This window comes from Petaurus breviceps, unplaced genomic scaffold (genome assembly GCF_028583685.1).
Source record: "Petaurus breviceps papuanus isolate PSGF00001 unplaced genomic scaffold, PetGlider_PUasm1.0 37, whole genome shotgun sequence".
In the NCBI taxonomy this organism is placed as follows: Eukaryota; Metazoa; Chordata; class Mammalia; order Diprotodontia; family Petauridae; genus Petaurus; species Petaurus breviceps.
Genome location: NW_027186296.1, coordinates 31,865,469 through 31,888,950, shown reverse-complemented (window position 1 = coordinate 31,888,950; position 23,482 = coordinate 31,865,469). Strand labels below are relative to the sequence as shown.

The 23,482-nt window shown below is 38.9% G+C and overlaps 1 long non-coding RNA gene across 1 annotated transcript; it reads left to right on the top strand.

Moving 5' to 3' along the window:
* Positions 1-18,093: 18,093 nt before the first annotated feature.
* On the top strand, positions 18,094-21,815 carry LOC138168520 (uncharacterized). The gene is made up of 2 exons (XR_011170116.1): positions 18,094-18,677; positions 20,617-21,815. It is a non-coding gene; the product is annotated as an uncharacterized lncRNA (long non-coding RNA).
* The last annotated feature ends 1,667 nt before the right edge of the window (positions 21,816-23,482 follow it).

Genomic DNA, 23,482 nt, shown 5'->3' with positions numbered 1-23,482 from the left:
CTATAAATCTTCAGGGCTAAATCTTGGGGAAAATGAACTGATGCCAAAATGCTGGCCATTTTACAACCCAGAGTGTAAGCATTCCAGTGAAACCCAAGTGTGGTCAAGAGAGCAACTGGACTTTAAATGAACAGGGGCTATCCAGAGCCTAGGTACTAGTACAAAGTGAGGAGCAGGAGGGTGAAGGGTGCAGAGGGATGGTCCTGAAGTCCAGAAGACTTGGGTCCAGGCTCTGTCTCTAGTCATTATGCCTGTATCACATTAATCAAATCATTAGCCTCTTGATGTCCTGGGAAACTCTCCAAGAGTAAAAGTTACGTATGAATTGCCCCTCTGAGCTTCCATGTCAAGGACTGTCCACAATGATGAAATCACAAGTCTAGCTTCCCACCACTCACACACACAAAAATTGGAAATTGTAAGAGTGTCAGGCTAGGAGTTAGAAGACCTGGGTTTGGATCATAACTTTCCCACACTTCTAATACGTCTGTGACTTTAGGCAAGTGACAAACATGAGTTTCAGTTTCCTCATCTCTAAAATGGAGATTGAACCTAATCATTATTATTATCCTCACAAAACACTTGTTGAGAGTCAGTTCCACCTCTGATGCTCTTTTCATAAATAACCTGGGGAAAACGAGGGCCCAGGCCCTCCCCACACCTCAGTTTCCGAATTTGTAAAATAAGGGGATCCCTATAGGGGATGACCTCTGAAACCTCTAATGGCCCTCCTACTCTCCAGACCACCAGGCCTTACCATTTGCCCTGGTATGGTGCTCTAAGAACTTATAGGCATTGCTATCAATCAGAAGATATGAAGGGGGAAAAAAGGTGAAACTGTCCCTTCCCTCAAGGAGTTTACATTCTAATGGGGGTGACAACAATTACACATAACTATATACAGAATATTTAAAAGATTAATACATGTTAGTTTTGGAAAGGAATGTACCAACAGCTAGGGAGAGGCATCAAGGGACTTCAAATAGAAGGTTCTATATGGATTGTCTCCTCCTATTAAAATAAAAGTTCCTTGAGCCCAGGGACTACCTTGCTTTTATATTTGTATCCCCAGAACTTAGCATAGTACTTGGCACATAGTAATTGCTTAATAAGTGCTTTTTTATTCATTCATTCCAACTCTAGAATTATAGGGTTTCTTAAACTTTTTCCCCTCATGACTCCTTTTAGCAATGTTGGCATTGCAAGACCTGAAGGCATGCAAGGTGCAAAGTGCAAAGTGCATGTGCTTTGTGTTCAGAACTATGAACTGCATTGAAGTGGAGCAATGCAACATGGGCAAGCACCACCAGAAACACCTCAAATTCATTACACATTTGATTTTTAGTTAATTTTTGGTCATTGCATGTTCAGAAATCTTTCACTGTTTTCAAATTTTTGTGACCCTATATGGGGTCACAACCCACAGCATTGCTGAGTCTAGAACTATGATTCTATTATCTGTGATTCTATGACCTTGTTCCATGCACAGGTACAAAAAGCTATCAGTGTAATTCCTGCTCTCAAGGAATTTATGATCCAGTTGGGTAGATACGACAGACACAGAAAAGATAACAAAACGAGGTAGCATGGACTAGGTACCAATGAGTGAAAAAGACAACATGTAGTGCAAGGACAAGAGAGATCCTTGCTGTCTAGGACGCTCAGGAAGATACCCCATGGAGACAGAATGTCCTCAATATATATGAGGATCAAAAGGAATCATTCATTCCTTCATTCAAAAAAATATTTATTGTGTGTGTACCATAGACCAACACCCAGAAGTCACCATTCTGAACTCTCATTTACACTGGCAGGTTAGATCCACACCAGCTGGCTGCTCCTGCTCCGCTCAGGGATCTAAAAGTAACCCTGAGAGGTTGCCTGTTTGGTTTGGTTTGTTTTGTTTTCTTTTCCGAATACTATAGTTTGTGAGTCCCTACTGATGTGTTCTCCATTGATTTAAAGTTGATTTCAATGAGCTAGCCAGACTTAATTATCTCTTTAGAAATAGTGATATTTCTAAATGTTTATTTTTTCATTAGAAAATTATTTCAGTAGAACTTCTTTTTTTAAATGAATGAAAAAGATGCTACACTGAAGTGATAAATACTTTGAAAATATATTAAGCTCTATTGAAACAAAAACACTAGAAATTCCAGATTTCAGAGGACTTTGAACTATCTACTAAACTGTAGTCATCCAATACTTTATAAGGAAAAGTATTTGCAGTCTTGGATAAGACATGAGGTTTCCCTTCATCACTTTACAAGATGAATACAAAGCACCAACATTTCAAGTCCCCTTCCACAAAGGCTCCTGAACAGGAAGAGGAGAATGGGGCAGGGAGAGGGGAATAGAGTTGAGAACAGTTCATCAGTTAAAGTGATACTGTAAGAAAATTTGGTACAAAGCATCCTCCCCAAAACAGAAACACACAAATACATACAAAGTCCAAGGGAAAGTAGACGTAAGCTTGGAGAGTACATGTGACAAAGAGGTGATTTACAGCACCTTGTAGCTAAAAAGTCTTTTTATCCCCTCCTAAAATCCCATAAATATGTTAGAGTTTTTGCTGGGTTACTTATAGTGTCTTGAAGCTGCTGTTGAGTGCGCCTACCAATGCAGACATAGCCATCAGCCAATGTTGTTCTAGCAGTACCGTCAGGATATCCTTAACAAGTCCTGAGTCTTCTGACCTTTTGAAGCTCACAAGGTCATTCTCTGGTGAGGCAGAGAGGGAAATGGACAAAGGCTCTCTTCTCTCTCTCACAAGTGGCTGCCTCTCCCAGGCTTGGTTAGAACTGCTTCCAACACCAGTCTGGCCTCCCAGTAGAAAGGCCCAGCCTGCTATTTTATCACAGGACCACAGGGTATAACTGAGGCTCTTCAATCAATCCCAGTATACTTCCTCACTGGCATCATTTCATTTCTTTCATCTAATGGCTTTCATTCCTTCCAAATTGATTAAAAAATTTCCCATACCTCGTTTAGTATTTTTGATTGAATGATTAATAAGTTATTTCCTTAGAAGTATTCTTATCTGAGAAAGGTATCAGAATGTTGCGTATTTTTTTAGTTATATGAAATGGTATGAGGATGGTCGATTTATTGATCCAATTGATTCTCATCTTTTTTCTATCATTGCTTTCCATTGATAATATATTTCAAAGAACGTTGAAAAGATCTGAAAGAACAGTACAGACAAAAGTTATTTAATATCATTTTTAGAGAAAGTTCAAAAAGAACAAATGCAGTATATTATGGCCAGAAACTCTAAAAGGGAAACTAGATCATAAGAGATGCAAAGCTTTCGAAAAATGAAATTCTGGTGCTATAATTGCAAATCATCTTGAAAAAGGAAAAGGGAAATATATAAAGAAAGTAAATGAGCTCAAATTTTGAAAGGGCCTATACAAAAGATGGAAGAAGGTATTCCTAAATAAGGACTAATCATAAGAGTATATAATTATTTTTTAAAATAGTGTCCAAAAGGCTAAAGCCCAGAAAATTAATTAAAAATTGTGCAAGATGCCAAGGGTGTTAAAAAAATGTTTTTTTGTTTGGATCAGAAAAAATAAACCGCACCCCAGTGCTTGGGGTAGTTAATGTATTGTTAGCAAATGATAGAGAAAAAGAAAACAGAATTACTCAACAACTATTTACTTTCATCTTCTCTATCAAAAAGAAAGATCTTCACCTGCAAAAAGGTAAAACAAACATGATTAATAGAGAATTAAAGCCTGAAATGAGTGAGAAGTTAGTAAAGGAGATAAGTGAGTAAAATAACTGCTTGAAATGAACTCTCTCTGCAGGCCAGACAAATTCTGTTCCTGAGAGAAAACTTATCATTTTACTCACAGAGTCATGTTGAAAAGTCAAATGAGGTGCCAAATGAGCATAGATAGACAAATGCCTAAATTTTCAAAAAAGAAGAAAAGCAAATTCCAGAAACTAGAGATTAGTGAGATTGGTTTGGTCCCTGGAAAAATTCTAGAACCAAATATCAAACACAAAGTATAAACATGAAGAAAAGGAAACAGCAATCACTAGAAATGAATGAAGGTTGTAAGAACAAATCATATCAAAGTAACTTCTTTTCCTTGCTTTCCTTTCCTTTTCTTATATATATATAATATAAAATATAATATAAAATAAAAATAATATATAAAATAAAAATATATATTTATATATATATGCTATAATGCTTGATCAGAAGAAGATCACACTGAATCTGGATTTTAGCAATGAACAAAATGTTCATTATGTTCTTGTTGACAGAATGAAGAAATTTCAGATAATAATAATATAGCTAAGTATACCAATCAATCAATCAATAGACATTTATTAAGTGCCTGTTATGTGCCAAGTCCTGTGGTAAGCTCTGGAGACATAAAAAGAGCCAAAACACAGTGCCTGAGGCAGCTAAGTGATACAATGGGCAGAGGACCAACCCTGGAGTCAGGAGGACCTAAGTTCAAATCCAGCCTCAGGCATTTATTAGTTGTGTGACCTTAAAAAAATATATAACAGTCCCTGACCTCAAGGAGCTTACATTCTAATGGCACCAAATAATAATTTGGCTAAATTAAAATCTCAAAATATGTTGATTAACAAATTGGTGTCATAGTGGTAAAGTACTTTGTCAGGGAACTCCATCCTTGTCCTCATCCTGGTCAACATTTCAGGTTCAACACAAAGCTGAAGGAGAAGGATAATCCAGTGGTTACCAGAATAAAGATTCAAAATTATTCTGACAGAAGAGGGCACAGGGAAGAGAACAAGTATTTTTTAAGCATCTCCTTACTATGCACTGGCCTGTGGTAAGCGCTTTACAAATACTGTCTGATATGATTGTCACAACTCTGTGAGGTAGATGCTATTATTATCCCCATTTTTACAGTTGAGGAAAACTGAGGCAGGCGATGGTTAAGTGACTTGCCCAGGGTCAAATAACTAGTATGCTTCTAAGGCCAAACTTGAACTCAGGTCTTCTTGACTCTAGGTTCTATTTGCTATATTGCTTAGCTGACTCTAGAGAATGATGGTCCAAAATTGATGAAATTTAAAAGGAACAAATGTTAAGTCTTGTACTTGAATTGCATGTGATTTATGTATTTGCTGTACAATAATACTTTTATTATTCTGTTGAGTATTGTTGCTGTATATACTTGTAGGTAGTCATATTACTATGCATAAACTATAGTTATGGTTCATATCCTCTATGGACAGTTATTAGTTATTGAACACAACTCTTGTTAGGTGATGTTATATGTTTTGTACTGCACTGAGATTTGTGTTCTTAGTTTAATAGATAAATTATCATGATTATATGCTATGTAGTATGTTTGTACATGCACTAACCCTAGCCTTATGCAGTTCTACTGTAAATGTCATTTATTAGATATCATATTTCATTGCATAATCATCACAGATTTTATGCCAAATTTTTCTTACAAAAATGTGGGGTGTGATCATTGTGTGAAGTTTTTTTTTTTTAATGTGACGGTATTACTTAAAAATTATTTATTATGGATAGTAAGAAAAATGTAGCTGTGACCTACTCTATGAGCTCCTGGATGGCGATAATGGACCCAGGCTACTCTGAGTTCTGCTTCGGAGCCTTCTATGGAGAATGGTTGAACATACTGAAGCCCCCTCTTTGTCCTCATCCCAGGAAGATTGGGCTATTGTACCATTTATCCTGTTAAGGACTGAAGGCAAAGACCTGCAATTACCACTTGATAAAATACATTCTAAGTTGTCTAGTGTGGGGGTCTCATATGTCTCCTTTTTAAACCTGGAGAGTTCCACAGCCAGCACTGGAGAGTGCATGGCTATGTATGTTGGTGTCTTGTATTGGGCTGATTTTTTAATGAAAATAAAAACTGCATAGCAAAAAAAAAAAAACTTATTACTAAACCATCTTTGGTGCAAAATTAGGATACACAGAATACTTGTGAATATGTGCTAAATTTGAATACTGCCAATGGGCAGGCTGAGAATTCTAGACTCTCGGTTTGCAACGCACAAGAGATAAATGTGTATCCATATGCCACTGGTGAAAACATTGCTACTCTGTTTACCTTTTATCTGTGTAATGAACACAATTACACCTTGTGACAATTACTCAATGAAAGGTTCCAAACCAATTTTTGAAGTGAAAAACACAACAAAACAAAACTGGGCGCAAAGATTATGTGGAGGCAAGGATTGTGCAGTGGAATACAGTATCTGTATGTATACTATAGTATATAGTTGTCTGTTTGTCAGTTTGTGTTTATGAGGTATGATAACAGATATTCATGTTTAAGCTGTGTAATCTGCTAGTAATACAAATTCTTTCCTGGGAGAAGGGAGAGGGGGAGAGAATTGTAGGAAGAAAATCCTGTTTTTTTTTTCAGGCCAAAAACAACAGCCAAACATTGGGTCCTTTTTTGCTGACAAATATGTATAATAAAGGTGAGAATGGGAGCAGGGTGGTGGAAACCAATGGATCTGCCGGCCCAGTTTACCTTTTGTTCCAGCTCAAACTCATTTGCATGCTAAGGATATTTAAATAAATAAAAATAAAAGGATATTTTTGCCTTTCTACAGAATGAAGAATAAGGAAGAACATCTCAAGGCACAATTATATACCACACTCTAGGTTCAGGTGGGCATCTGTGTTTTCCAAGGTGCTGTTCCCACACTACTAATGCTAGTTTATTTTCTTTTTTTTTTTTTTTTCAGGGGGGAAGGTAGGGCAATTGGGGTTCAGCGACTTGCCCAAGGTCACACGGCTAGTTTTTGTGTTGTGTCTGAGGCCGAATTTGAACTCAGGTCCTCCTGACTTCAGGGCCAGTGCTCTATTCACTGCACCACCTAGCTGCCCCCTAATGCTAGTTTAAAAAGCCTGTACTTGAAAATAAAAATCATTTCTCCTAACTTGGAAGGCTTGTGGTGCTTTGGGACCTCTCATTTCTCTGACTCACTGACTCCATCTAGGTGTAATCTAGAAATGTCAGTATCTAGTAGTTCCTCAAGGCTAACCATCAGCTCCCTTCAAAAGCAACATTGAAGTCCACAAGGCTTTAAATGGACTAGTTTCATTAACAAATTAAGGGACAGAAAACATCATCCTTAGACCACGGATAATCAAGAGAGCCCCACCTGAACACCTTCTCTTCCAAAGAGCTATATAACTTCCATGACTTAACACACTATCCTGGATGAGGCTCCAAAAAGGGAAGAACCTGGGGATCGTTCTCCACTTTGGTTGTCCCCTCCAAGAATTTTTCTTTTTGACTCATTGCTTGCAATGCTCTCTCCAGACATCACCAATAAATATTCTTTTGCATGGCATTACCTCTCACTGAGTTTTGAGGTTCTAAGGGAAACTTCTGTGCTCTACCCTCTTCTCTTCCTATTTCTCATCTTCCTCCTGGTCATCTGGCACAGGTTATGCAAATTATCTAGAGACTTCTACCCAAAAAGAGGAAGGAGGAGTCTAGGCTGCTATAAGCATGCAAATGCCTATCCCCAAAATGAAGAAGATTCATACTCCTTGCTACATTCATAGAAAAGATTCAGTTCAGCAAATTTTTAAAAAATAGTTGAGGGGCAGGTAGGTGATGCAGTGGACATAGCATTGGCCATGGAGTCAGGAAGACTTAAGTTCAAATCTGATACTTACTAACTGTGTGACCTTAAGCAAGTCACTTAACCCCAATTGCTTCCCAAGAAAAAATAGTTGGAACATGATAGCTATCTTTGAATACTGGACAGGCTTATCATGTGGATGAGAGATCAGACTTATTCTGTGTAGCTACAGAAGTTGGAAATAGGACCAGTGGGTGGAAGTTACAAGGAGGCTGATTTCAGCTCATCATAAAGGACTTGTTACCAATTAAAACTGTCCTAAAATGAAATGTGTTATTGTCTGGTGTTAGCAAAGCTTTGGTAATATACCACTGGAGGAGGGGAGATACAGGGTATCCCAAAAGTCATAGCTTAGTTTTAAGCTATTAAAACTTTAATAATAATATCCAAGCTTTAATATCTTTTAACTGCCCCAAGACTTCAGATACCCTGTATAAGCTCAGAGGGAACTGACTGATAAATTAAGAGTATGTTCTTTCTGGGATTATATTATACCCAGAAATCTAAAGTTGGAAGAAGGAACAGAAAAGAGGATCCTTTCTAATAAAAGAGATAGAGAATATGAATGGGAACTGAAATCAAAGAATAGAGATTAAAAGGAATTAGTCACCTTCAGGTCTGTACAAATGCTATGGGAATGTTGGTGCCTGGCTTTGTTTATCCAGCTTTCTACCCTCACACCCAGCCTTAAGGTACTAAGCTCCCTGAAAATGGAAGTATTCAAGCACAGGCCAGAATTGTGCATATAGTAGACAATAAGTGTTTGCTAAAAGGCAGATGATTTTGGGTGATGGCCAAACAAATTGTGGTTCATGAATGTCAGGGAATATTACTGTGCTATTAGAAATGATTTGTGGAAAGATCTATATGAACTGATACAGAGTGAAGTAAGCAGAGCCAAGAAAACAACATATACAGTAACTACAATGTACATGAAAAGAACAGCCACCAAAAATTCAAGAGAATGTTACAAAATTACCAAGAAAAGTTTCGCTTGAAAAAGACCTAAGAAGACATTCTGACCTAACCCCTTTGCAGAGGTGGGAAGTCTACAAGTACTGTGCATTGAACATATTTTAAGACTTTTTTTAATGTATTTAATAAAACAGGCTAGTTTTTTCTTCTTTTTTGCCTTTAAAATAGTATTTGTTGCATAGGATGGCGCTTTGAGAGGAGAAGAGACAGGATACTGGGGAAATTATGGTGATATAAATATATATTAATAACAACTGATTTTTTAAAAAATAAGGCAAGTGAATTGTTAGACTGTCCAGGTAATCAAGTCAATGACTACCCAGCACTTTAAATACATTTTATATGCTTTTCTATTCAAATAAGCAGAGCAGTATATATACTAATAAATCTTGGCCAAGAATCAGAGACAGGTTGTGAACTTCCCAAGTAGCTGACCAAAGTTTTCCAGGCTAAGTCAAGGGGCTATGGGCATGATAATTAAGAAGCAAATATTAAATATTTTTGCATAGAGCACTGCATGAAGTGAATTAACATATCCACTCCCTAATTTTAAGGATTTTATAATAGAAAACAGGAAGACCTATGTAGATGAAAAGGGAAAGTACAGATGATACAACAATTAATATTGAAAAATAGGTTAATTGGTGGGGCAGAGCCAAGATGGTGGCATAGAAGCAGGAAAACTCCATGAGCTCCCCCCATAACCACATCAAATACCTATAAAATATGACTCTAAACAAATTTTAGAGGTGCAGAACCCACAGAGTGACAGAGAGAAACAAATCTCCCACTGAAGGCAGCCCAGCAGGCTGGCAGAAAGAGTCCATCACAGAGCACTGGGAGCCAAGCCCAGCCTTTAGTGAGCCCACTGTTTTAGCCCGAGGGTGGCCCTGACCAGCAGCAGCTGGAGTGGACCTCAGGAGAGTGGATCACCAGCAACTGTGGTGGTTTCCAGAAATATCAAGCCATAAATGCCAAAGATAAAGTAAAAGGTCAGTGTAGAATGCTGTTGGAACTGGGGGGGATGGAAACATGGTCCAGCCTCTGACCCCCAAGCAAGAAGCTGTGGAGGTGTGGCAGCCATGCAGCCACCTCCATGTGGCTGCTTCAGAGCTCCTGGCCTGCAGACTGTAGGGGGGCCAAGTGACCATTCAGAGGGTAATGGCTCTTGCTTTAACCTGCCTGGATCTGAATTGTGATCTTGGGTGGTGGTCCTGAGGTGTGTGACCAGTGAGCCAGAGCATGTGGGGGCTGTAGAGATGGCACCCTCTTAGTAGCTCCAGCAGCTGCAAAAACCCCAGCAATTTGGGACAAAGCTCTTTCCATTCTGAAAGCAGAGCTCTAGCATGGCAAAGAGTTCAAAAGTCAAGTAATTGACTGGCAACATGAGCAAGCAGAGGAAACACAATCCAACCATAGATTCCTTTTTCAGGGACAAAAAGGATCAAAGCATGGAACAGGAAGAAGACAGTGAAGTCAGAACTTCTGCATCAAAAGCTCCCAAGAAAAATATGAACTAATTACATGCCATAGAGGAGCTCAGGAAGGATTTTGAAAATCAAGTGAGAAAAGTGGAGGAAAAATTGGGAAGAGAAATGAGAATGATGCAAGAAAATCAAGAAAAGTGAGTCAACAACCTGACTAAAGAAAATAACACCTTAAAAATAGATTAACTTGGGGCAGCCAGGTGGCTCAACGAGTAAGAGCACCGGCTCCAGTGTTGGGATGACCTGGATCAAATCTGGGCTCAGATACTCAGCACCACACCCAGAAATAACTGGCCATGTAACCTTGAGCAAGTTACTTAACCCCAATTGCTTTAAAAAAATAAATTAACTCAAATGGCAAAAGAGGCCCAAAAAGGCAATGAGGAGAAGAATGCCTTAAAAAGCCAAATTCGCCAGATGGAAAAAGAATTTCAAAAGCTCACTGAAGAGAATAATTCCTTCAGTAATAGATTGAAGCAAATGGAAGCTAATGACTTTACAAGAAATCAAGATACTATAAAACAGATCCAAACAAATGAAAAAAATAGAAGGCAATGGGAAATACCTCACTGGAAAAACCACTGACCTAGAAAATAGATCCAGGAGAGATAATTTAAAAATTATTGGACTACTGGGAAGCCAAGATCAAAAAAAGAACCTAGAAATCATCTTTCAAGAAATTCTCAAGGAAAATTGCCCTGATATTCTAGAACCAGAGGGCAAAATAGAAATTGAAAGAATTCACTGATTACCTCTTGAAAAAGATCACAAAAAGAAAACTCCTAGGAATAGTATAGCCAGGTTCCAGAGTTCCCAGATCAAGAGAAAATATTACAAGCAGTCAGGAAGAAACAATTTGAGCATTGTGAAAACACAATCAGGGTAACACAATATCTAGCAGCTTCTACATTAAGGGATCCAAGGGCTTGGAATATGATATTCCGGAGATCAAAGGAGCTAAGATTAAAACTAAGAATCACCTACCCAGCAAAACTGAGTATAATGTTTCAGGGGGAAATATGGTTATTCAATGAAATAGAGGACTTTCAAGCTTTTTTCATAAAAAAACCAGAATTGAATAGAAAATTTGACATTCAAATACAAGAAGCATGAGAAGTTAAACAGGGAAAAGAAATCATAAGGAACTTATCAAAGATGAACTACCTATATTACTACATGGAAAAAACAATAATTGTAACTTATGAAACTTTTCTCAGTATAAGGATAGTTGAAGGGTATTTAAAGATGTATATGTGTGTGTGTATACATATATATATAGGAGGGTATATGGGCATATAAATACATATGTGAGTGTGTGTATATATGTGTACAGGTATACATAGAGGGCACAGGATCAATTGAATAGGAAGGGATAATATTTAAAAGGTGAAATTGAGATGTGAGAGAGGAATATAATGAGAAGAGATGGGGAGAGAAAGAATGGGGGTAAATTATCTCATATAGAGGATGCAAGGGATAACTGTTACAATGGAGTGGAAGAACAGGAAGGCAAAAGGGAATGAGTCAACCTTACTCTCATTGAATATGACTTAGGGAGGTAATGACATACACACAGAACTGGATATCTTGCTCTACAGGAGAATAGGGGGTAAGGGAATGAGAAGGGGGATGATGGAGGGGAGGGCATGTTGGGGGAAGGGTAATTAGAAGCATATACTTTTAAAAAGGGACAGAGTTGAAGTAGAGAATAGAACAAGTGAGGGCGGGATAGGATGGAGGGAAATATAGTCAGTCTTTTACAATATATCTACTGTGGAAATGTTTTGCATAACTACACATGTACAACCTATATTGAATTGCCTATATTCCCAGTAAGGGTGGATGACAAGGGAAGAAGGGAAAGAATCTGGAATTCAAAGTTTTAAAATCAAATGTTTAAAAAAATGTTATTATTATTAATATTATTTTTTACATGCAACTGGGAAATAAGATATACAGGCATTTTGTATAGAGATCCATCTTGCCCTACTGGAAAGTCACAAGGGGTAGGTATGGGGTAGGATATAGAAGGGAGCAGATTGGAGAAGGGGGTATACAGTGGGATCGCTGTTTTGGGGTGGTGGGTAGGGAAAAGACGGGGAGAAAATTTGTAACTCAAAATCTTGTGGAAATTAATGATGTAAACTAAAAATAAACATAAATTTTAATTAAAAAATAGATTAATTTACATGACCACTGACACTTATATTCTACTGAAGCAAGAAAGTAGTGTCTGAAACATAATCAGAGTTTAATGGTTAAAGAGTGTAGATTTGAATCTTTCCTCAGACACTAACTGTGTGAACCTGGACAAGTCAATCTCTCTTTGTCTTAGTTTCTTCCTCTGTAAAATGGGGTGATAATAACACCTACCTAGTGGGGTTGTGAGGATAAAATTAGATAATATATATAAAATACTTTGCACATCTTCAAGTCCTATGTAAATAGTAGTCATTATTTTGGCCCTGAAAGCTACCACCTCCATTCCTGAAGGTTGTGACTGACCCCTCAAATAAACATGATCCATAATTCCCTTGTCTTTATCTTCTCCAGCAACTAATTTTTTACAGATGGGAAAACTGAAGACCTGTATGATTAAATGATACAAAACTAGTCCATTTCTGAGGCAGAATTCAGTCAAGTCTTCCTGACTCTTACAACCAACATCCTATTGCTTCTCCGAGTACCAACAAAGTGGATCTTCTCACCAGCATGACCTTATCTAGAATAGTAGGAGAGATTAGCCTACACCTAAAATCCTTGTAAGTTCCTGGAGGATAGGTACTGTCTTTTGTCTTTTTTTTTTTATCCCCAGTGCTTAGTATAATGCCACATAGCAGGTGCTTAATAAATGTTGATTGATTTATTGGTTGATAATTCATATTAATTTCTTGCCTAAGGTCATTTTCACTGACTATGTCTTTACTTTGTATTCCCTTAACACCCAGTTCTAAAGTCTTCATTTTGCCATTTTGTATGGGGTTGGCCTGTTTTGTGTTTTGTTTTGTTTTAGAGTTTTTTGTTTCTGGATTTTGTTTTTTTATTTATTTACTGTTTTTTGTTGGAGAGGAGTTGGTTCTCTAATTGTTTCACATGACTACATTCTTTTTTTAGCAGGCATAGACTCTGAGATCTTTGAGAGCTAAAACTCTTTTTTGCCTCTATTTGTGTCTCTGTGCTTACATGGCACAGTGTCTGAATCATAGTAGGTGCTTAATAAATGCAAGCTGACTGACAGTGGACTTGAAGTAAGAAGACTAGGGTTGGAGTGGTAACTCAGTTTCTTAATAACTGCATGAGTGAGCTCATCACTTTATTCCCTCAAAACCACCACATTTTCCACATCTGCATGTCATTATCAAGAATATGTAAGGAACTCCCCTCCCCATCACAGATAGCACCCCATTTTTAACTTAAGGTCTTAGAGAATTAATTGTCTGAGGCTCAGAGAGGTAGAGATTTGTTCCTGGTCATGCAGGTAGTAAGTGTCAGAGGCAGGGTTTGAAACCAGTTCTCCCTGATTCAAACCAGCACCCTCTCCACTAAACCATGCTCCTCTCTTTCCCACATCTAAAATGGGGAGGATGCCAGTGTTCACTCTGCCTCACAGGGCTATCGTAGGAGAATGCTTTATTAATGTGAGCTACTATTATTTGTAAATAGATTAGACTGTAAAGCCATCAGGGTTATGGGATATATCTTTTTCTTTGCATTTCTCCCTAATTTTGTATTTTGTATTTCTCCCTAAGCCCCACCTGGACAGTGCTTGGTACAAAACTGAGCACACAGTAGATGACCTGAGCCATCTCTGATGATTCTCACACAAAATCCTTTCTTCATCTGATAGACATTCCCAAAGAAATAGAGGTAACTGAGAGGGAAATGAGAGCACCTCTATTGTCTGTTCCCATGCAGTGTACTAATCCCAAATGCAAGACTACAGAGCAGAAATGTCTCCTATTGAGATGGGAATATGTATTTATATTGTACCTACTATATATCAGGTCCTAGAAGTGCTTTTTACAAATATTCTCATTTGATATTGATAAAAACCCTTTGAGGTAGGTGCTGAGTTCAAATCTGACCTCAGACACTGGTGTGACCTTGGGCAAGTCACTTAACCCTAATTGCCCTGCCTTCCCCCCTCCGAAAAGCAAAATAAAATAATATAAGATATCTCCTTAAGGCGACAAGGTGGTAAGTAGGGGAAGACACAACAACATAAAGAATTTCCAACAACATATGTTTAATTTCAAAGCTGCAGATATAATTGCTATTAAAATCAAGGGAAGAACAGCATTGTAAATGGTCGATCATAAGTAACCAGTAGGGCAAGTATTATCACCAAGGGTTCAATTTTCTAAGTTTAATAAAATCCCTTCTTGCTCAATGCCTGCCTTCCCTTATCCTAGACTAATTTCTCTTGGGGGTAAAGGTGAACCAGCTGCTACTTTGCACAGATGCACTCATAGGTGTCACCCCTGGCACATTCCCAGCTGCCATCTTCCCTGGGAGTCTTAGAACAGGTGCCAGACAAGCCTATTAGAGTCTGATTCAAAGGGAAGGATTTAAAGGCCATCAGCCTCATTGACAGCAAGGCTGATTCTTGGTCTCACTCCCACCCCTACTGACCAAAAAAGTAAAGAGCTCTCTTGTCAGAAATAATATTGGAAACTGCCAAGTTAATAGTGGTATAAGAAAAAGTCAGTAAATTGAAATCGATTTGGGTCTGGAGAAATCATTTGATTTAGGGAGAGCTCTAAAACTCAGAACCACACAAAAGCTAGAGGTTTAGCTATTCCTCTTCTTCCTAACATCAAAGGCCATGTATGTAGCTAGGCTCCAGGAATACAAAATAATAATGTAAAAAAAAAAAACTTTCCAAGAGGATCTGTGTTGCCAGGTTGGAGGATTATGAATAACCAAGCCCACCCAAGCTGCTAATAAACCTTTTCCCATGAGAGAGAAATTTTTCAACAGGTGCACTGATATGATTCTGAAGAGTTTCTCTCTGTTCGAGGAGGTCACAGAAACAGAAATCTAATGACCACCTTGACACTGGGGATGGCCAAGCTTAGCTTCATTCTGGCTCTCAATTTTCTTTCTCTTTCAGCGACTTGGACTAAATGAAAGCATGAAATAAAAATAAGAACATACTATATTAATCCTTCCGAACCATATATACATACACATATGTGTATATATGTGTGTGCATGTACATACAAACATGTATGAACACATACATATATAGAAATGCAAAATGAAGCAAAATCCAAAGAGAGAGGGAAGATGGTTTGAGACAAAACCAAATACCTGCATTTTCTAGACACACTGACTAGGAACAACCAAATATTCTTCAGTCTGAGTCACTCATTCACTTCTAATCTTTCCTTTCTTTATGGTTTCAATCTCCAGAATAAAAGAAAAGCAATTTATTCATCTTCCTCCATGTACAGAAAAATTCTGCAGGGAATATGGGAGAGGTAGATTTCATTAAAATAATTAAGTGACCTTACATTTGAGCAGAGCTTTTTTATATTTTTACAAAGCTCTTTTGCATATATAGTCTCATCAGAACCTTGTAGCTATTCTGTGAAATGGATATGGGTGGCTACTATCCCTCTATCTAAAAAGATAAGGAAGTTGAGGCCCAAAGATTCTGGGACCAGAATAAGAACCCAAGTACTATACTGGCTAAGAGTCTGTTGCTATTATTGTTGGGGATTTTTGTTTCTGTTTTGTTTTTTATACTTGTGTTTTCTGTTTTCTTTTTGTTGTTTGCTTGTTTTTATTTTAGTCAATCCTTAGCAGTCTTTAAGGCTAAAGCAGAAAAACCAAGCAGGGCTACTTCCCCACTAAGCCTATGCCCAGTGTAACCCACTGGTCAGCAGGCATCCACCAACACTTCTGATTTATTTTAGGTCACATGTTCATCCTCTCTCAATGAACTATATTGAAAGTCTGATTGTAGCCAACTGACCAAGACAACACGCATACATTCAGCATCTAACATGCACCAAGCACTATTTGAAATCGATGTTGTTTGTCCTCTATTCTCAAAGAGGACCATGACATCAGGGAGGTGATGCCATGACATGCAAGTGATTTGGATTTGAGTGGGGGAGGGCTGTGCACAGTCACCTGCCTCACTTTCTGCTCCAGAGCCATCTGGGTCCAACAGCAAGATATAGATCAGGACAACTACTGTGCTAAGTGCTGGAGGTACAAAGAAAGACAAAAAGTCAGTGCCTTCTCTCAAGCAGCTCACCCTCTAACGAGGGAGCCCACATGCGAACAGCTATGTATAAACCAGATAAATACAGGACAAATCGGGGTAACCTCAGAGGGAAGGTACTAAGATTAAATAGGACTGGGAAAGGTTTCTTGTAGAAGATGAGACTTTAGTTAGGACTTGAAGGAAGCCGGGGAAGCCAGGAGGTAGAGGTGAGAAGGAAGAGCCTTCTAGGCATATCAGACTGTCAGAGAAAATGTCCAAGATAGGGCGATGGAGTGTATTGTGAGACTAAGAGCAAGGAGACCAGGGGCATTGGATTCCAGAGGGGAGGCGAGTAAGGGGTAAGCCTGGAGAGACAGGAAGGGCCAGGCTTTGGAGGACTTTAAAAGCCAAACATAAAACTTAATGTTTGATTCTGGAGGCAATAAAGAGCACTGGAGTTTATAAAAGAGCCAGGGCAGGGGTAAGGTAATACAGTCAAACCTGTGCTGTTATTGTTGTTGTTCTTCAGTCGTGTCTGACTCTTCATGATCCCATGGACCATAGCCAAGCAATACTCTACATGGGGTTTTCTTGGCAAAGGGTGGAGTGTTTTGCCATTTCCTTCTCCATATCATTTTACAGATGGGAAAACTGAGACAAATAGGGTAAAGTGACTTGCCCAGGGTCACACAGATAGTAAATGTCTGAGACTTGATCTGAACTCAGGTCTTCCTGAGCCCTATCCACTGAATCACCTAGCTGAATCTGACCCGTGCTTTAGAAAGATCAATTTGGCAGCCTAGTGGGAGATGGACTAGAGTGGGGAGATACTTGAGGCAGGGAGATGTAGCTATAGGAAGTTGCAATAGTACAGGTATGAAGAGATAAAGGTCTGCACCAGAGTGGTGGCAGTCACAGAGGAAACAAGAGGGAATAAACAAGAGATGTTACAAAGGTAAAATTGACAGGATTCAGCAAATGATTGGATAGGGGATGTGAGAAATGCTACTAATATTTTCAGTTCTAGATCTCAAAGTTTCACTTTTAGGGCAAGAAAAAGAGAGAGAGAGACTTCTAAGAAAGAACAACAAACATGTATAGTCCTCTCTCTTAGAACTTTCTCCATTAACCTCTAACATGTCAGTGGTATTTAAAATGGAATGCTGTACATCTGGGGTTTTACTGCTAAACAGACCTATCCTTTTTGGTAGTATTTTGTTTTTCAGGTTTTTTTTAATATATATATTTAAAGTTGATTGCCTTTCTCGTTATCAAAGCCACCATCCATCTGTTTCCACTTTCTTTAGAGCTGGAGCGTATGGAGTTGAAAATGTGTCTTTACTTGAGGTTTTGAAGAGTCCTGTCCCACCCCCACCCCCACCTTGGGTTGAGGTTTGTCCAAGTTTTAATGTTGTTGCTGCAATATGATCCCATGGAAGTGGGTGGCCCGACTCCCCCATTTGAAACTAATTTACAGCTTCATCTGGGAATATTGTCACTTTAAATCAATTAACAGACACACAAAAAGAAAATGGCATGGGGGGGGGGGAGTTAGTGCAGGGTTTGGTAACTAGCAGGAATTGACTCCCTTTGCCTTGTTAAAACATTTCCCTCAAACACAAAGAGTAGTGCCTCCCACTTCTTTCTCTTGTCCCTCCCAACTTTCAGAACTAAAGACATACTCATGCAACATACAGCATTTTGTTTTTCAACAGCTTTCCCGAGAGAGTTAGAAAAGTCTGTTAGTTGTTTCATCAAAGTCAAACCCAGCACATTTCAAGGAAGGAGGGCAGACAGAGAGCAGGGGGACTTCTGAACTCTGGTTCAGTCAGTCCATCAGTCAACAAGCATTTATTTAGCCTTTATTATGTGCCAGGCACTGTGCTAAGCAATGGGAGTACAAGGAAAGGTGGGGGGGAAATAGTCCCTTCCCTGCAGGAGCTCACATTTTAATTGGGGAGACAACATGTACATGATTAAGTGCATGCAAAATATATACAGAGTAGAGATGATGTGAATAGAAGGGGAGAATTAGCAACTAGAGGGACTAGGAAAGGCCTCTCATAGAAGGTAGGATTTAAGTCTTAAAGGAAGCTAAGACCTCTTATAGAAGGTAGGCTTTAAATCTTGAAAGAAGCCAGAGAAACCAAGATGCCAAGGTGAGGGGGCAGATCATTTTAGGCATAGGGAATACCCAGGACAAGGATACAGAAGTGGAAGATGGAACATGGAGTGTTGTGTTCCAGGAATTGCAAAAAGGCAAGTGTAACTCAATCATAGCGTGCATGGAAGAGAATAAGATATAAAAAGGCTAAAAAGAAATTTAAATGCCAACAGAGGACGTTATATTGATTCTGCAGGTAAGAGAGAGCCATTGCAATTTGTTGGGGAGGAGCATGTGGGAGGCAATATGATCTAACCTATGTTTTAGAAAAATCTACTTGGCAGCTGAGTGGAGGATGTATTGGAATGGGGAGATACTTGAAGCAGGGAGACTAATGAGAAACTATTAAAATAGTTCCAGGGTGAGGTGATGGGGACCAGTGCTAGAGGAGAAGCTGTATAAGAATTAAAAATGGGGCATATGTATCTCTTGTAAAGGTAGAAATGACAATACTTGGCAATAGATTGGATATGTGGAGTGTGAGAGGAGTTGGAGTAACTAGGAGGACAGTGGTGCCCTTGGCAGGAATACTGAAGTTCAGATGGGGAAAGAGGATTGGGAGGAAGATTTTGAGTTCTATTTTGCACATGCTGAGTTTCACATGCCTTTGGGAGGGACATCTATTATGACTTCTTCATAAGGCGTTTGAAAATACATGGCTGTAACTCAGCAGAGACTAGGTCTGGTTGTTTACATCTGTGAATCATCTCCATAGAGATGATAATTGAACCCAAGGAAGCTGATGTGATCACCAAGTTAAAGATCCATTGAAGGAGACTGGGAAGGAGAAGTCAAACAAACAGAAGAACCAGGGGAAAAAAAGTCACAAAAACCTAGAGAAGATGCAGTTCCTCTTTACAACATGACTAATGTGAAAGTATGTTTAATATGAATGTATACATAGAGCCTATATCAGATTGCATGCCATCTTGGGGAGGGAAAAGGGGAAGAATAGGGAGAAAATTTAGAACTCAAAATCTTATAGAAATGAATGTTGAAAATTCAAAATTAATTAATTGATTGATTGATTAATTAATTTAAAAAACTAGAGAAGAGAGAGATGATGGACAGTGACAAACATTGTAGAGAGTTAGGGTGGATTGGGATTGAGAAAAGGCTATTAAATTTGACAATGATAAGATCATCGATGGGTAACTTTTGAAAGGGCAGTTTCATTGGAATGGTGAGATTGGAAGCTAGATGGCAAAGCATTTAGAATTGAGTGAGAGAAGAAGAAATGGAGACCAAAGTGTTTAGCTAGAACAGGTTGGAGAGATATACAATGATAGTGAGTGGGCATGAATGGATCAAGCAGGAGAAACTTCAGCATGCTTGTAGGTAGCAGGGATGGAGCCAGTAGCGAAGGAGATAAAAGACAGAGATGAGAGAGGAAACAATCTGCTGGAGAAGTTAGGAAGGGATGGAATCAAGAGCATGCATAGAAGGAAGGGTTGGAGGGGCAGCCAGGTAGCACAGCGAGTAAGAGCACCGGCTCCAGTGTCGGGATGACCTGGGGATCGAATCTGGGCTCAGATACTCATTACCACACCCAGAAATAACTGGCCGTGTAACCTTGAGCAAGTTATTTAACGCTGATTGCTTTAAAAAAAAAAAAAGGAAGGGTTGGGCTTGGTGAAGAGAAGAACTATCTTTCCCTCTGAGATGGGAGTGAAGGAAGAGATACCCCTTTCCAGTTTCCTTTTGTGTGTTGCCTTCCCCCATTGGACGGTAAGCTCCTTGAGGACAGGGACTGTCTTTCTTATTATTATTTGTATCCCCAATTAATCAACAAATAAAATTTGTTAAATGCCTACTATGTGCCACACAAGGTGCTGAAGTGCTTAACACCATGCCTAGCACACAGTAGGCACTTAATAAATGCTTATTGAATTATTGACTTGAATAAATACAAGTTATCACTGTGCTTGTAGGATATTAACTATGAAAATCATTTAAGCGAAATGCTACCTTTAAGACTCTCCTCCAATAGGGTGTCTCTCATAAATATATTAAAATTATATTGTCTGTCCTTCATCAAAGAGGACCAGTGACAGGGTGATGTCTTGACTTGTGCATGAACTGGATTTAAGTGAGACAGAGTTGTGCAAAGTCATCAGCCTCATTCTCTCTTCCAGAGTCATCGAAGTCCTGTGACAAGGCCAAAGTCACAATGACTGGTGAAGGCCTGGGATACAGTGGATGACTTGGCATCTTTGATGTCTGACCAAGCTCTAAGTTCTTCACAGTTCCTGCTTTAGCCTCCTTCATGGTCGTTGGAAGAAATTGTTCTCATCCACCCATTCCACCAGGGGAAGTCTTCACATGCTTGGGGTAGCCACACCCCACCTCCCCAACTCACTGATGGGTTTGAAGCCTATCAGTTACCCTCCACCTAGTTTAGCCCATCTGCTGAAACAGTTTTACTTGAATGTGGCTACTAAGCATGCTACAGCTTCCTGGAGTCACAGGTGAGAGTTGGATGACAGGTGGACACCAAAGACAGGTGAAAGGGCTGGTACTAGACCTCCTTGAATGCCCCATACAATCCATTAAAATTATACAAGATTCCTTGAACTACAGAAGATATGACTTCATTTGATGACCCTCTGCACAAAACAGGTAGATGAACAGTCACCAAAAGTGTTGGTTATCATCATGGAAGAAGTCTAGGACAGAGTCCGAGGGGAAGAAGAGGAATTCTTGGGAGGGAGGGTGGTCCTCTGGCTGCTCCTGCTAATGGATGACATGGTACTGATTGTATCAGTGCCTGGAGTACTGCAGAGCCTCTTAATTCATTTTCAAAATGATTCAAAAGAGTTTGACCCAATGACCTACATGGGGAAAAAAACAATAGGATGAATGCCTATCATCTAGGTTCTGATAACTGTGGGATGGATGACATCCAGAGCCTGTCTAGTACAAATACTTTCAATAGACACTGTTAATGGACAAAAAACAGGGCACAGAAAAAAAACAGAAGGAAGAGAATGGGTTGTATTGAATGTGGGAAATTATGAAGCTTTTTTTCTTAATAACACTAAGATTCAACATGAAACCAAGGCCTGTTTTTAAAACCAAATTTCCTGGTGATGTGAATGTCTGCAACCCATGGAACACTAACTAGAGTCCCTGAAGAACAGAAGTTGAGGATCACTCCGTTGAGGGCAGTGAAGAAGTGTGTAGGGGATATAAGCAGGGAAGAGCTTCCTTCTACTCTGCATATACCATGAATACATCTGACTATTGTCATCTCCCTAATTCGAATGGAAGCTCCTTGAGGGCAGGGATTTTTAATAATAATGACAATATATAATAAAATCTAGCATTTATATAACTCTTTAAAGTTGCGAAATACTTAACAAATAATTACCATTTTATACCCATAGCATTTTATACCTACCCGGTGAGGTAGGTCCTATTATTATCCCCACTTTACAGATGAGAAATGAGGCAAATAGAGGTTAAGTGACTTGCCTAGGATCACAAAGCTAGTAAATGATTGAGTCCTGGATTGGAACTCAGATGTTCCTGACTCCCGGTCCAGGGTTCTAGCCAATAAACTCCCCAGCTACCTCTCTTTTTTACTTTCTTCAGATTCCTTGGACTAAGTATACTACCTGGTACATAGTAAGCACTTTAATACTTTTTGGCTTACTGACTTCAATAGAATATGTTTGCTTCATGTAGCAAGAACAAGAGATAACCAATGGATAGCCCATGTTCTTCACTGGTATCATTGCAATGTCAAAAGAGTGAGAAGAGCCCTTGCATGTTGGCTCAGTCCCCTGTTATAAACTTGGAAAGATGTGGATGACAGTTTGCCAGGACAGACAATTGAATGTGATCTGCCTCATATTGGGAATACCCACATTAGTGAGATCACAGATCCATTTGAGCATTTTGTTGATACAAAATCCATGTTGACAATACCGCAACCAATCATTTGTTTATATGTTTTTCTAAAGCTTCATATTTTCCATACTTCAATAATCTACCTTTTCACAATAATTAGTTCATTTCTAGCCTAGGGGCAATATAATTACCCCTAAGATCCATGCAGTTCCTTCCTCTTCAGCTTTAGGCAATTTATTTTAGACAAAAATTATGAGTTCAATAACAATCACACCAAGTCCCCAGTTAGGAAAATTCTTAACATTTAGGCAGAAGTTGAGGTCTCCCTGTCTAACTTTACACTTATATCTATCTATAGTTAACCTCTGGCCTCTTTGTGGTTGAGGCAAAATTCTGAAAATGTGAGTAATGAAACAGCAGATTAAATTACTGTGGCTATGGATAAACAGGGCCTGGCATGAAAAGCTGAGAAAAGAGTTAACCTTTTCTCATGATTTCCCTCAGCCCAGCTCTTCTGCACTGAGATACCTTTAGAGTCAATAACCCTGTTGAACTTCTCCTTTCTCTGCCATCTTTGCTTCTCAAAAGTGTGCTTGAAAGATCTCCCCTGCCTGCCAATTCCAGCTAATTCTATGTTTTTATATAGGATTCAGAGGATATGACAAAATTCCTCAGCCAATTGGAACAGAATTCTTGTCTTGTGATATTTCACTTAACAAATGATTTCAAAGACTGTTCACAGTTTGTCTGGGAGAAAGATTTATTGATTGGGAATTTTATCACTTGAAGTGGGGTGAGGTTAAGCAAATAAATCAACCCTCCTTATACATCATTTCAGCTGTGTGGATATTCCCTCCACTGATAAAGATCAGAACCTAACAAGATGATCTTTGTGAGTTTCTGGGACCAAATAAATTCATTTTCTGGTGACCAGCTTTCTGAAAGTGATTCTTTCAAATTGAGTAGGTTCATCCTAGGACCACAAACACAAATGGAATATTATTTACTCCCCAGCCATCTTGTCACCCACACTTATCTCTTCCTCTCCACCTTTCCAGTTTTGTCACTATAAGTAAGTTAATACTGCCTTTACTTCTGGAAATAGTGTATCAATCTACTCCCTTAATTTAGTTCTACTCACCATCCCTA